The sequence below is a fragment of the Mustela nigripes genome, chromosome 13 (assembly GCF_022355385.1).
Source record: "Mustela nigripes isolate SB6536 chromosome 13, MUSNIG.SB6536, whole genome shotgun sequence".
Taxonomy (NCBI): domain Eukaryota; kingdom Metazoa; phylum Chordata; class Mammalia; order Carnivora; family Mustelidae; genus Mustela; species Mustela nigripes.
The window spans coordinates 144,720,123-144,731,646 of NC_081569.1; the positions used below are offsets into that span (position 1 = coordinate 144,720,123).

At 58.0% G+C, this 11,524-nt stretch overlaps 2 gene segments (V, D, J or C); both read right to left on the reverse strand.

The window, feature by feature from the left end:
- LOC132000338 (immunoglobulin heavy constant mu-like) overlaps nucleotides 1–3,556 on the reverse strand; it is an 8,945-nt gene extending 5,389 nt beyond the window's left edge. Inside the window, exon 1 of the C gene segment in view lies at nucleotides 3,482–3,556.
- Nucleotides 1–4,022, reverse strand: part of LOC132000339 (immunoglobulin heavy constant epsilon-like) — a 112,326-nt gene extending 108,304 nt beyond the window's left edge. Inside the window, exon 1 of the C gene segment in view lies at nucleotides 3,972–4,022.
- Nucleotides 4,023–11,524: the final 7,502 nt, after the last annotated feature.

The window sequence follows — 11,524 nt, forward strand, 5'->3', positions numbered from 1 at the left end:
CCACCGGTTTTTCATTGGTCCTCGACCGAGCTGAGCCCGGCTCAGCCCAGCCCAGCCCAGCCCAGCCCAGCCCAGCTCAGTCCAGCCCAGCCCAGCTCAGCTCAGCTCAGCCCAGCCCAACCCAGCTCAGCTCAGCCCAGCTCAACCCAGCTCAGCCCAGAAGTGCCAGTTTAATCTAGTCAAGCCAGATTGACCGCTTTGGCCAGCCCAGTGTAGTCCTGGGTCCTGCATTCCCGGAAAGTCCGGTCCCGGGACGGGCTAGAAAATTTTAGAGCTCCGGATCTGCGTGCTTCCAGCTAAAGCCAGCTCACCTAGGAATCCAATCCTGATGGGCCTGGCTCTGGGTCTGCACCTTCTGGTGCTTCGCCCTGCCTGTTCCACGATTGTGTGTCCTTGTGGATTTTCCGCTAGGACCCCCTATTTGGTTGTGATCCCAGGCTGAGCCGGCTCTTGGGCCCAAGCACTGGCAGTCACTCCGTCAGTGTCCTGGGTAAAAAGCTTCCTGGCCAGTTAAGGTTCACCAGGACACGTTGCAAGGATGGAGGAGGGTTCACTCTCCGCGGTGGAAAGCCTGTGTCCCTGCTCCAGAGCAGGGAGTGCTGCTTCTGGGCTGAGAGGGGCGCTCGGTGCTGCCCGCCCGGCCTGCACCCTCCTGGGCAGTTGAGCTGACCTCCTGCCTTCAGAGTCTAAAGTAGGCCCCCCACTTCAGCTAAGTTCCCTCTAAATAAAAATCATCATTACATAGGCCAGAAACAAGTCTTCGCTGAATCTGCACTGTCAGAAAGCCCCTCGCAGCGGTGGCCGGTGGCCCCACACCCAGGGCCACGTTTACAACCAAAAGCCTAAGTGGGACTCTCGTGCTTGAGCGTCTGAGCCGTAGGGATCCACAGCCAAGAAGCCTCGGGGAGCCCTTCCAGCTGTGTCCTTCGGAGAAAGTCAGGCGGAGAGCTGGGACCCATACAAATAACCTCATGGTTTCACTGAGCCTGAGTCTCCCGCCCAGAAGCCAAACAGGAAATATGAGCTTCTCTCTTACCAGCTGGGCTCCCTGGTCACTTGTGGGGGTCTTGGGAGAATTCCTCCAAATCCATTAAAATCGGGTGGTTGATGCACAGGCGGTTGGCCTGGCGGCAGAAGCCACGAGTGCCTGCCCCCAGCCACGGCGGGCCCGGGGAGACCCCCAGCCACGGCGGGCTGGGGGGCCCCATCGGCGCGGGAGAGTTCCTTTCTGATTCGAGACCTGACGGGGCCTCCTCTTAGTCCAACAAGAACGCGCTTCACTGAAACCACTCAGGACAATCACTCGTTTCCTCTAAAATTTGTCCCCAAAGGAATGCTTGAAAACAGGTCTGCGAACAGGCGGCCAGGAAGGTCACCTCCTCAGGGTACCTCCGTGCCTCTCCCTCACAAAGAGAAAGTCTTAGAACACGGACACAGAGTTCCCAAAACCCTGCTTCGGGGCACCGGAGGGCGGTTTGGGGTCAACGACCAGGAACCACTGATTCAGAAAACCCAACAGGAACAGGAACGCGCTGCAAACCGTCCCTGAGACCAGCGGAAGGTCCTCAACGTCTTACTTTGGAAATGAGTGTAATTCAGACGGAGATATTAAATTCGGAAAGTCAGAAAAAGAAGGCTCTGGGCTCCTGCCAGCCTCTCGGGCTTATTTTAGAAAATGCAAATCGTGCAGGTGTTGTTTTGCAGGAGGCCGAGCTGGCCCTGGGGCTGGGCAAAACCGCCCGAAAACCACTTCTGCTAACCACAAACTATGAATTTGCAAGTGTGTTTTCTTGCTTCCTAAAATAGTCGGTCCCAGAGACCTGCTTCCTGCCACCTGCCCCGGCCTGGCCCTGCCCCCACCGGCACGGCCGCCGCTTCCTGCCGCTTCCTGAATCGCTGAATTAAACAAAAAATAAACTTCATTGATCATCGTCAAAACTCAGCTGTGGCGGGGGCCGCCTTCTCGTATCGACTCCAGAAAGATAAGATTCTGGCAGGTTAATGGCCTGATACAACTAAAAAGTCTAATACACTTGAAAATCTCCGACATTTTAAAGTCACCATTGTTTAGCGATTTCTCGCAGGAGAAAAGAAACCCTTCAAGGACGTCCTGCCCGTCCATGTTGCGAGCGCATTCGCTTAGCAGGCACAAGCCACGCTCCCCTGGGGGCCGACCGCGCAGAGCCCAGCTCCCTGGGCCCCAGACCTGCCCCTCAGTGTCCCTCCCTGCCAGGACGGCTCTGTCCCAGACCAGGAATCCTAAACAGCCTAGCCCCGAACCGCACTCCTGGTTCCCAGCACAGTCTCCCACGACCCGCAGGCCTCTACTCTCCTGCACACACAGCCGGCCGTGCTCGTTCCTAGCTGACCCCAGGATTCTAAGCGCCTGGTGGCCCTGCGGCCAAGGGAGTCCCGGCCCACAGTGGCCGGCCCAGCCTCCAGCCCCCTCTTCAGGGGCTCAGGTCCTGCACAGGGCCTGCCGGCAGGATTCCAGTTTTAGAACGGCACTGGAGAATCAAGAGGCGCGGAAGTCCCCAGATCACCTGGTCCTCGTCCCCTCCTGGCCAGCCTGCCCCTGGGGGGCCTGTCCCACGGACCGGCCATCGGTGCTCAGAAAACCCCACAGAAAGGAGCAGAAAATAAAGGCCATCACAGGGCCAGTCTTACCTGAGGACACGGTGACTGAGGTCCCCTGGCCCCAGTAGCCCATAGCATAGTAGTCACAGTGGTGAATTCGCCATCCGCACCCCACCAAAACCCCGGGGGCCTGGCCCGGCCTCGCCCTGACTCAGAGGCTGGCATGGTCTCCCGGACCCCACAGAAGCCAATCATCCAAGTCACCCCCCACTGCCCCTGACACCCCAGAGAAGCCAGGGCACTGCGCACCTGGGCCGCCCGGCTACAAGCCCCTAACTGGGACTCCGAGGTCCAGTCTGCCCCCAGGGCCACAGCCGCAGAGACCCCGATTCCACTGATCGCCCCACAGTCGCCATGGCCCCCCAAACTACGTGGACAGACCAGCCAAAGGAGCCGCCTTGCCTCTGAGTGCAGCCGTCCTCAGGGCAGGGTGGTCACCAGGCCCCCGTTCCTGTCCCCATCCTGGCCTCCAGAAACCCCAACAGCCTGATCCCCCCAAGTGCGGCCAAAGTGGGGAGGCTGAGGACCCACCTGAGGACACGGTGACCAGGGTTCCCTGGCCCCAGTAGTCAAGCCAGTTGTCACAATGTGACAATTGTGCAGGAAATCTGGACAAGAAGTCGGGCCTGGCAGAGCCTCCGACCTCAAACCCCAGCCGGTGGGGCCGACAGGGCAGCCCAGGAGGCAAGGGAGGCTGAGTGCCAGGATGGTGGGTTGCCGCCGGCCGCCGGCCCCTTCCTTCCCCTGGTCCTCCCAGACGCCAGACCCAGACAGCCTCATTTTCTCCCCCAAATGCAGCAAAAAGCCCCAGAGAGAGAGAGGAGAGAGGGCTGGAAGGACTCACCTGAGGAGACGGTGACCAGGGTCCCCTGGCCCCAGTAGTCAAAGTAGTCACATTGCCAAAGGCCCCGTCAGGGGGTGTACAAAAACCTCGGCCCCGCCTGGCCGCCCGGCCACAGTGGACGCACCCCAGACGCGGAGCCTGCTCTGCCAGCCCCCCTCCCCACCCCACAGAGAGGCCCCCCAGAGTCGCAGAGGCAGCCCTCACTAGACTGGGCCCCACAGACCCCGGGGGTCTCAGGAACCTTCAGCTCTGGGGCTGGAACGAAGGGCCAGAGGGAAGCCGTCTTACCTGAGGACATGGGGACCAGGGTCCCCTGGCCCCAGGAACCAAAAGCGTCGCACAGGGACACAGTCCCTGCTTCTCCCCCAACAGAGACCCTCCTGGCCCGCACCGTCCACCTCGGAGCCTGAGGACGCAGCCCACGCCGCCGGCTCCCCTGCCCCCAGATGGACCCCCAGGGCCAGAGCGAGGCAGGAAGGGTTGCAGTTACCTGAGGAGACGGTCACCTGGGTGCCCTGGCCCCAGACGTCCAAGTAGTCATGGCCACACTGGTGCAGCTGCCCAGCCGCTGCACACAGAAAGCAGGCCCCACGCTTCCCCTTCCCATCAACGCCTGAGCCGGGGCGTCTGTCTGCCTGGCCCTCAGCTCGGTTGCCACCCAGGGGCTCTGCCAGCTCTGAGTCCAGTCCCCACGGGGCTGGGGCCCAGTGGGGACCTTGTGGTCCCGCAGGGCCCCAGGCTGGACCTTGGGCTCAGAGCTGCGGCCAGACCCAGGTGCCTGGCCCTGTGCCCACAGAGCTGCTGCCACGGAGACTCACCTGAGGAGACGGTGACCAGGGAGCCTTGGCCCCAGTAAACCAAATCCCAGAAGCACAGTCTCTGCCCAGCTGCGCCTCCCAGACAAAGACCCACTTGACCTCCTAGTGCCCCTGACACCCCCCCACCCCGCCACGCCGTGGAGACAGCAGCTTGCCCTGAGTGTGGGTAGCAGACGCAGCCGAGGAGACGGTGACCGGTGCGCACTGGCCCCACGGGCCCGCGTAAGCATCTGCACAGTGCGCTGGGCTATGCTGGAGCCCACAGAACCCCCCCGCCCAGCCAAGGTCCCCAGGGAGCCTGCTGTCTGCTGGAAGAATGGCCCGCCCCGTGCCCCCGCCCCGTCCCTCCAGCCCCCAGAGTGCTGGGCCTGCATTTGATGTCCCTCTGGCACCTGACTCGCGTTGGTCCTGAGGTCACGGTCTCCCGCACAGCCTTGCGAGGGCCGTCACTACTCGGGGCCCAGGGTGGCGCGCCCTGCCCGGCCCCGACCAAGCGCCCACCCCCTCCCCTGGTATCCAGGCTGCTGCGCACACCACGCCTCCTGCAGCCTGTCGATGACCCAGGCCGTCCCCGTGGTCACGTCCTGTCCCCTTGCAAAGTCCCTTTGCCTTCTGAGGCGGCTAAGCACCCCTCCCCCAGGTTTCTTGGGCTGCCCCCGCCCCGCCGCCTGGCGGGTGTGCTGGGACCCGGAGGGCCCCCCTCCGCTGCTGGAGTGCTCCCCTGCGGGGTTTCTGTAGGGTTGTGAATCACTGTGGCCCCAGTTAGCACTGTGGTTCCTGGCTCAGCCAAAACCCCAAGGACCTTACGGCAGGAGGGGGAGGGAACCACAGACCCTCGTCATTGTCCTCCGGCCCGGCCGTTCCTGACACAGCGGCAGACAAGTGGCCGGCAGTAACAATAACCGAATATTAGACGCCTTCCTGTGTCTGTTTTCCTTTTATCTTTCAGAAATAAGAGTAGACCCAGGGCTGTGCCCACAGGCCACCTGCCTCCTAGACATGTGGTCTGAGAAGGCCGCTGGCTGCCGCAGGCAGGGCCACACAGAGGTCCATGGCCAATCCCCAGCTGGGCGCCGGAGGGCCTGCCTGAGGCTCGGCCGATGAGGCCACCTTCCCTCTGGCCACATCTGCGGACCCAAGGGCGGCTCCCTTGGGAACTCTGCCTGTTCGCTGTCCCCATGAACAGGCTGCTGGGGCCCAGGACTGTGCCGGTTGGCCGGAGCTGTGGGTCCTGGAGGAGGGTTCCCAGCTCTGCACGTCCGCGGCTGGGGGTGGGCTCAGGGGGCAGGGCACGATGGTCCACAGGGGCCGCGTCTCCCCCTGTGGGGCTGCTCTCCCCTGACTGCATGTGTCAGACCTGGGCTGGGCGCTGGGACCCACAGGTTCACCGGCTGTGGCCTTCAGGGGGGCGGAGACCCACACGGGCTCCCACAGCGGGCGTGAGAGTGGCAGATGCGCGGATGCAGGGGCAACTGCTCGGGGCAGGGATGCGGCCGGGGGCAGGGAGGGACTGGTGACGCCCTGGGGCTCGCTGGTGGAGCGGGTGGGTGAAGAGGTGTTGGAAGTCTGTGTGTGAGTGTGTGTGTGTGTGTGTGGTGTGTGTGTGTGTGTGTGTGATGCCAGGCAGAGGGACAGCCGAAGCCAAGACCACAGGCTGGCGGTGTGTCTGGAGAGGAGGCCACGTGGCTCGGATTCCAACATGTCCCATGTGCCCCTCGAAGAGGCTTGTGTCTGGGCCTGGTTTAGAGTCTCTTTCTGGAAAGTTCTGTCTACTATGGTGTGGAGGATGGGTCTAGGCCGGCCCGGGGGCACCAGGAGCAGGAGGTCTGGGAGGGTTAGGGAGCCCTTGGGGTGGCAGGTCTGTCACGGGGGCTCCTGTGGGAGGGGTGGGGAGCAGGGCAGACTGTCTGAGGTGGCCTCCCAGGATTGGGGACCAAGGTGCCTGATCTTGGGGAAAAGGGGAGAAGCTGGGGAGTGCCATGCAGGGGCAGTGAGGGGTGCAGCTGGTCATGTCAGCCTCCGGCAGGTGGACACGAGGTGCTGGGGAGACCCCGCCATGATGCTGGGGCTCAGGACCTCTCCAGGCATGGTTGGTCACCAGCCCATGCACAGTATCTGGGTCTGGAGCGGGGAGGGACAAGCCTGAGTTCACTGTGGGGGTGCCCTGTGTAAGGGCAGACTAGTGCAATGGCCCCGAGTTACCTGTGGAGGATGCAGGTGGGGGAGGAGAGGCAGGGTGAGGTGCAGAGAGCAGTGTTCTGTCCCTGGGAGGAGGTGCTTCTGTAGTTGGCCCTGGGGCTGGGGCAGGACCTGGGGCTGGGGGCAGGACCTGGGGCTGGGGGCAGGCTCTGGGGCTGGGGCAGGCCCTGGGGCTGGGGGCAGGACCTGGGGCTGGGGGCAGGGCAGGTGGAGGAGCGGTCACAGCCTGTGGTCCCTCCCCACCCCCATGCCTGGGCCTCCAGAGCCTGCCCTCCAGGGCCCAAGGAGGAGGGGCTCCTGCCTGGCAGGAGGGCTTCCTCCAGGACTGCCCCCCCCCCCCCCCCCCCCCCACTCACTGGAGACTCACCCTGGGCCCGCTTTCTCCTCTTAGGGAACGAAGGGTAAGGTGTGCTCTGGCCCTTCAGGAAGCACCTGCTCTGGGGTTCTGGGCCGTCAGCTCCTGGCTGGGGGAAGGAAGGTGCCTTCCTTGCCATGCAGCTCTGTTCCTTCAGCTCCCAGGCCCAGACCCGTGCCTGCCTCTTCACCACGGCAGAGACCCAGTCAGGCCGCAGCACTCTCTGGCCTGCAGAGGACCCAGCCCAGCACCTGCAGGCCAGTGAGTCCTATTGGGCCCCCGTGGAGGATAAGACCTAACCTTGGCAGAGCTCATGGGCCTTCCACAGAGACCTCCCACCTGCCATCCCTGGTTCTTCCTGGAGATGCTGTGTGGAGTCTGGATCAGGGCAGCCATTCTGGGTCCAGAGCCTGTAAGCCATGTGTCTGGCTGTGCTCGTACCCAGGCCGGGCTGTGCAGCATCCCGTGGGCCAGTTCTGGGAGCCTGACCCTGCCCTCCTGTGCGCCCCAGCAAGTGCCAGTGTGGTATCTGGATCAGTGTAACGGGGCGGCTGGGACTGGGGTCAGTGGTGGGCATTCCAGCCTCTGCCCACAGCTACAGGCGCCCGGGGCCCTACCCTTCCCGGAACGGTGACTGGGACGGTGACTCGCTTACTTAGCTGCCCTGAATAAGCCGAGCTGAATTCTAAACCCCTGTGACAGGTGGGGAGGGCACTCTGTCAGTCAGGACATGTCCAGGCAATCGCTTCTGAAAATGACTGGTGAGCGAGGAGTGGCTAGTGTGGGGCCTTGAGGTCCTTCCAGGCCTGCAGTGCTGCTATGTTTCGGTGAGCTAATCACACTCTTGGGTGATGCACCCCTAAAATCGGGCACAGTGGTAGACCAGATGGCCGGAATGCAGGTGCGCTCTGGCAAGTTCTGGGAGCATTCATCACACTCCTGGGGAGAAGCTTCCTATCTGAGACTTGATCTCTGATGGCCTCTGCCATGCGGAGCTGGTTCCTGAGCACGTGACTCCAGAAGGGAGGTCCTAGAGGACAAAACCACGAGGAACATCTTCTTGCTTCATCTCTCAGGCTGGAAAGAGCAAGTCGTTGCTGTTGCCGACAAACCAGCAGTTGTGAGAAGCCACCAAAAGGAATAGAAAGGAATAAGAAACAGGATTGCCCTCCTCTGAGACCCTATGACATGAGCAAGAAGGAGTAAAAACCAGACAAATAGGTGGGAGCTTACAAATAAATGTGAAGAACAATGGGAGGGGACACAAGTCCTACTCTGGAAAGGACAGAAGATCCAGTGGATCCTGGTCAGTCCCCCCGATCGTGCAGCCCAGACAGGTGGTGGTGGGGTTAACAAAGCCGTGAGAAGGCAGCTCATATGTCGCCACGTGCCTGAGAGAAGGGCCTGGCCGGGGCGGTCATCACGCTCTATGGGACCGAGCACCTTCAGTGCACACGACAAAGGGTTGGCGATAGGGTAGACAGGGCTGACGTTGGACTCCTCACTGAGTGAGGAGTCAGGACGGGAACTTACCCAGCCACTGAGGAGATGGGGTATTGGGCAGGTATCTCTGTGAAGGCCATTCCTTCATGGCAGGGGAGGGGCTGCCCCCATCATTGGCACCTGAAGCAGGAGGGACCGGCAGGAGCTAACGTGCATTCATTGCCATTCTGGCTTTTTGCACAAGAAGGGAAGCCCCAGCTTCTTCAGCAGCTCCTTGTCCAGAGTGAATCCTGTGTCCATCTTGGGCCTCGCTGCTGCTCTCGTCCCCTGGAGCTGGGAGCACTCTCATTTCCCTGGGGTTTAAGGACCATACACTGCTGGACAGACACCTCCCATCCGCCTGCTGTCTGGCTAGCACGAGACAGCGGCTCCTCCTCCTCCTCCTCCTCCTCCTCCTCCTCTTTCTTCTTTTTATTATTTAAGCCTTTTATTAATGGGTGCTTGCTGTTTGTTGACTTTTTTGAAAAAATCAAGTTGTAAACTTTTATTCCAAATTAAAAATGAAGTTCTTGGAACGTGGACAAAATGGTGGAGAAGTAGGAGGTGCTGTTTCAACCAGTCCCCTAAAGTGAGCTGATTATCTACCAAAGAACTCCGATCACCCATGAAATCAGCCTGAGATGTAGGATTATCCACGTCTGGATCTCTACGGGGGCAGAAGACGCCAGTGGGCAGGTAAAGCGGAGTGGGAACGTTGGACTGATATGGGAAGATAACCAAAAGGGGGAAGGAGCCACCAGAGGCCACCCATTGGAAAGTACTACCCCAATGCGAGAGCGCCCTGCGACGGGGGACCAGCATTAACTTGGAGTCGGGTTGAAAGCACTCAAGAAGAGCGAAGGATCTTAAGGGGAAATTGGGGGAAACAGGGCAGTTAGGGACAAGGACTTAAGCCCACGGACCCAGGACGGCCACCCCTGGTGCTGAGCCAGAGAGGGTGCAGTGAAGAAGCCAGGTCTTGGTCCCTGAGCCACTAGCACACGTGAGAGCGTCAGGGTGGCAGCTGTGTGACGGAGTCTGGTGTGGACACCAGCCGTGCTCTCTAGAACCACAGCTTTTTGCACTCTGAGTAAGTGCTGCACTACCAGGGTCTGAGTCACGCTCCACCCCCTCCCCTGAGAGGGGTCCATGTGGACACTAGCCGGTGCTCTCGGTGCTCTCAGAGGACCAGTCAAGAGTCTGAACACTCCACCCAGGCCATTGTGAAAATCTCAGCGTGCTACCTCTGCTTGGGACCTCTCTGGTGGTCTGGACCTGCCCAGACAGCCACGGCAGAGGCAGCCGCTGGAAGCCAGCTCTCTGGACTAGTACTTTTTCTGGGTTTGCTAACACCGGGGTACAAAGAGGAGCTCCTGTGACCCCTGAGACTGTGACTGGGACCTGCTCTGCCAGCAGCAGGGGGGGAAGTTGTGTGCTCTGGAGCACCCAGAGGGGAGCAGGTGAGCCTTCTCTCTGAGATGGAGGTCTGGGTGCAGTTTGCTTTCCTCTAGACCTCCAAAGAACCACCAAAAACTGCCAACCACCAAAAAACAAAACCCAAAACCCCCCCAGAGAACAAAAGCCTGAAAAACCGGTTTCCTCAGAGACCACCCCCTTGATGGGGGGCAGGAGGACTCAACTCTAGCAAGACTCCCTGAAAAACCACGCGGTGGGCCCCCCCCCCAGAAAGCCAGCCAAAAAGCCACAAAAAAACCCACAAAAAAACAAAAAAACAAAAAACAAACCCCAAACTAACAAAAAGCAAAGAACAAGAGGACAACCACCACTTCATAGATACAAATTTTATCTTAAATTCATTCCCACTAATCTCATTCTTTTTAATTTTTAAATAATTTTTAACCTATTTACCATCACAATAAGATGCTCAGTACAACAAATTCCATAATAACCTTTTAACTTGGATGTTTTTGATATATATTCCTGTTTATCTTTTGCTTTTCTATTTTTTAAATATTCACATAGAGATAAGCTTCAAAGTAATCCTCTTTCCCCAATCAATGCTACCCCTGTATATAAACCAGTTTTAATCCCCCCTTATTTCGGGAAACTTGAGTCCTTTAACAAAGATATCAAGATACACCCAGGAAGAATCAAAATAACCGTCCTCGCCCACACTGAGAATTTATAACCACTCTCCCATCTTTTTTCCTCTGTCAGTGTTTCTGTGTATTTGTTTTTATTATGGTTGTATATAAATCTATACTTGGGGTTCATTTTGGCTGGGTTCTATTTTTTCTTGTCATTTACTTTTGTTGGTCTATTTGTTTGACTGTTTATTTTTGTATACTTTATAAATCTTACCTTTGGGGCCCATTCTGGCTGTGTCTTCTCTTTTATTTTTCCTTTTTCTTTTCTCCTGTCTCTCTTTCTCTCTCTATCTCTTTTTTTCTTTTTTATTTCTTTTTGGTGGGGACTCCCGATTGCTCAGAAGCATTTCAGGGTGCACCGTGCCTGGATCATGGTTGATATATTCCACTGTACATCCCCTCAACCACTTCTCACTAAAATGACTAGGAGGAGGAATGCCCAACAGAGGAAAAATTCAGACAGTGCCCTCTCCATCAGAGCTACTGGATATGGCTAAACAGTATGTCAGAAAGGGAATTCATGGTAACAATTATCCAGGCGATGGCTAGGGTGGAGAAAGCCTTTGATGACAAAATGGAATTGATTAGGGAAGAAGTGAAAGCAACGAGGGAAGATGTTAACAATGCTCCCAATGAGAACAAATTCTCCATGAAAATTCTCAATTTGGGGAATGGAGTTAGCATTCGTGTTCTAGAGGCAGAAAGGTCTCCCCCCAAGATCATAGAATCTAGAAAGAACTCAAGATACCAAATTGTGAACATGAGGAATCATAATTGTAGACAGAAGCTCTTGAAAGCAGCTAGGGGAAAGAGATTCCTTAGGTACAGAGGAAATCCCATCAGAATAACATGAGACCAGTCCACAGAAACCTGGCAAGCCAGAAAGGGCTGGAAAGATATATTCAGGACACTAAATGAGAAGAACATGCAGCCAAGAATACTTTATCCGGCGAGACTGACATTCAAAATGGATGGAGACATAAAGAGCTTCCAAAACCAGCAAGGCTTAAAAGAGTATGTGACCACCAAGCTGACACTGCAGGAAATATTAAGGGGGGTTCTATAAAAGAGGGAAAATCCT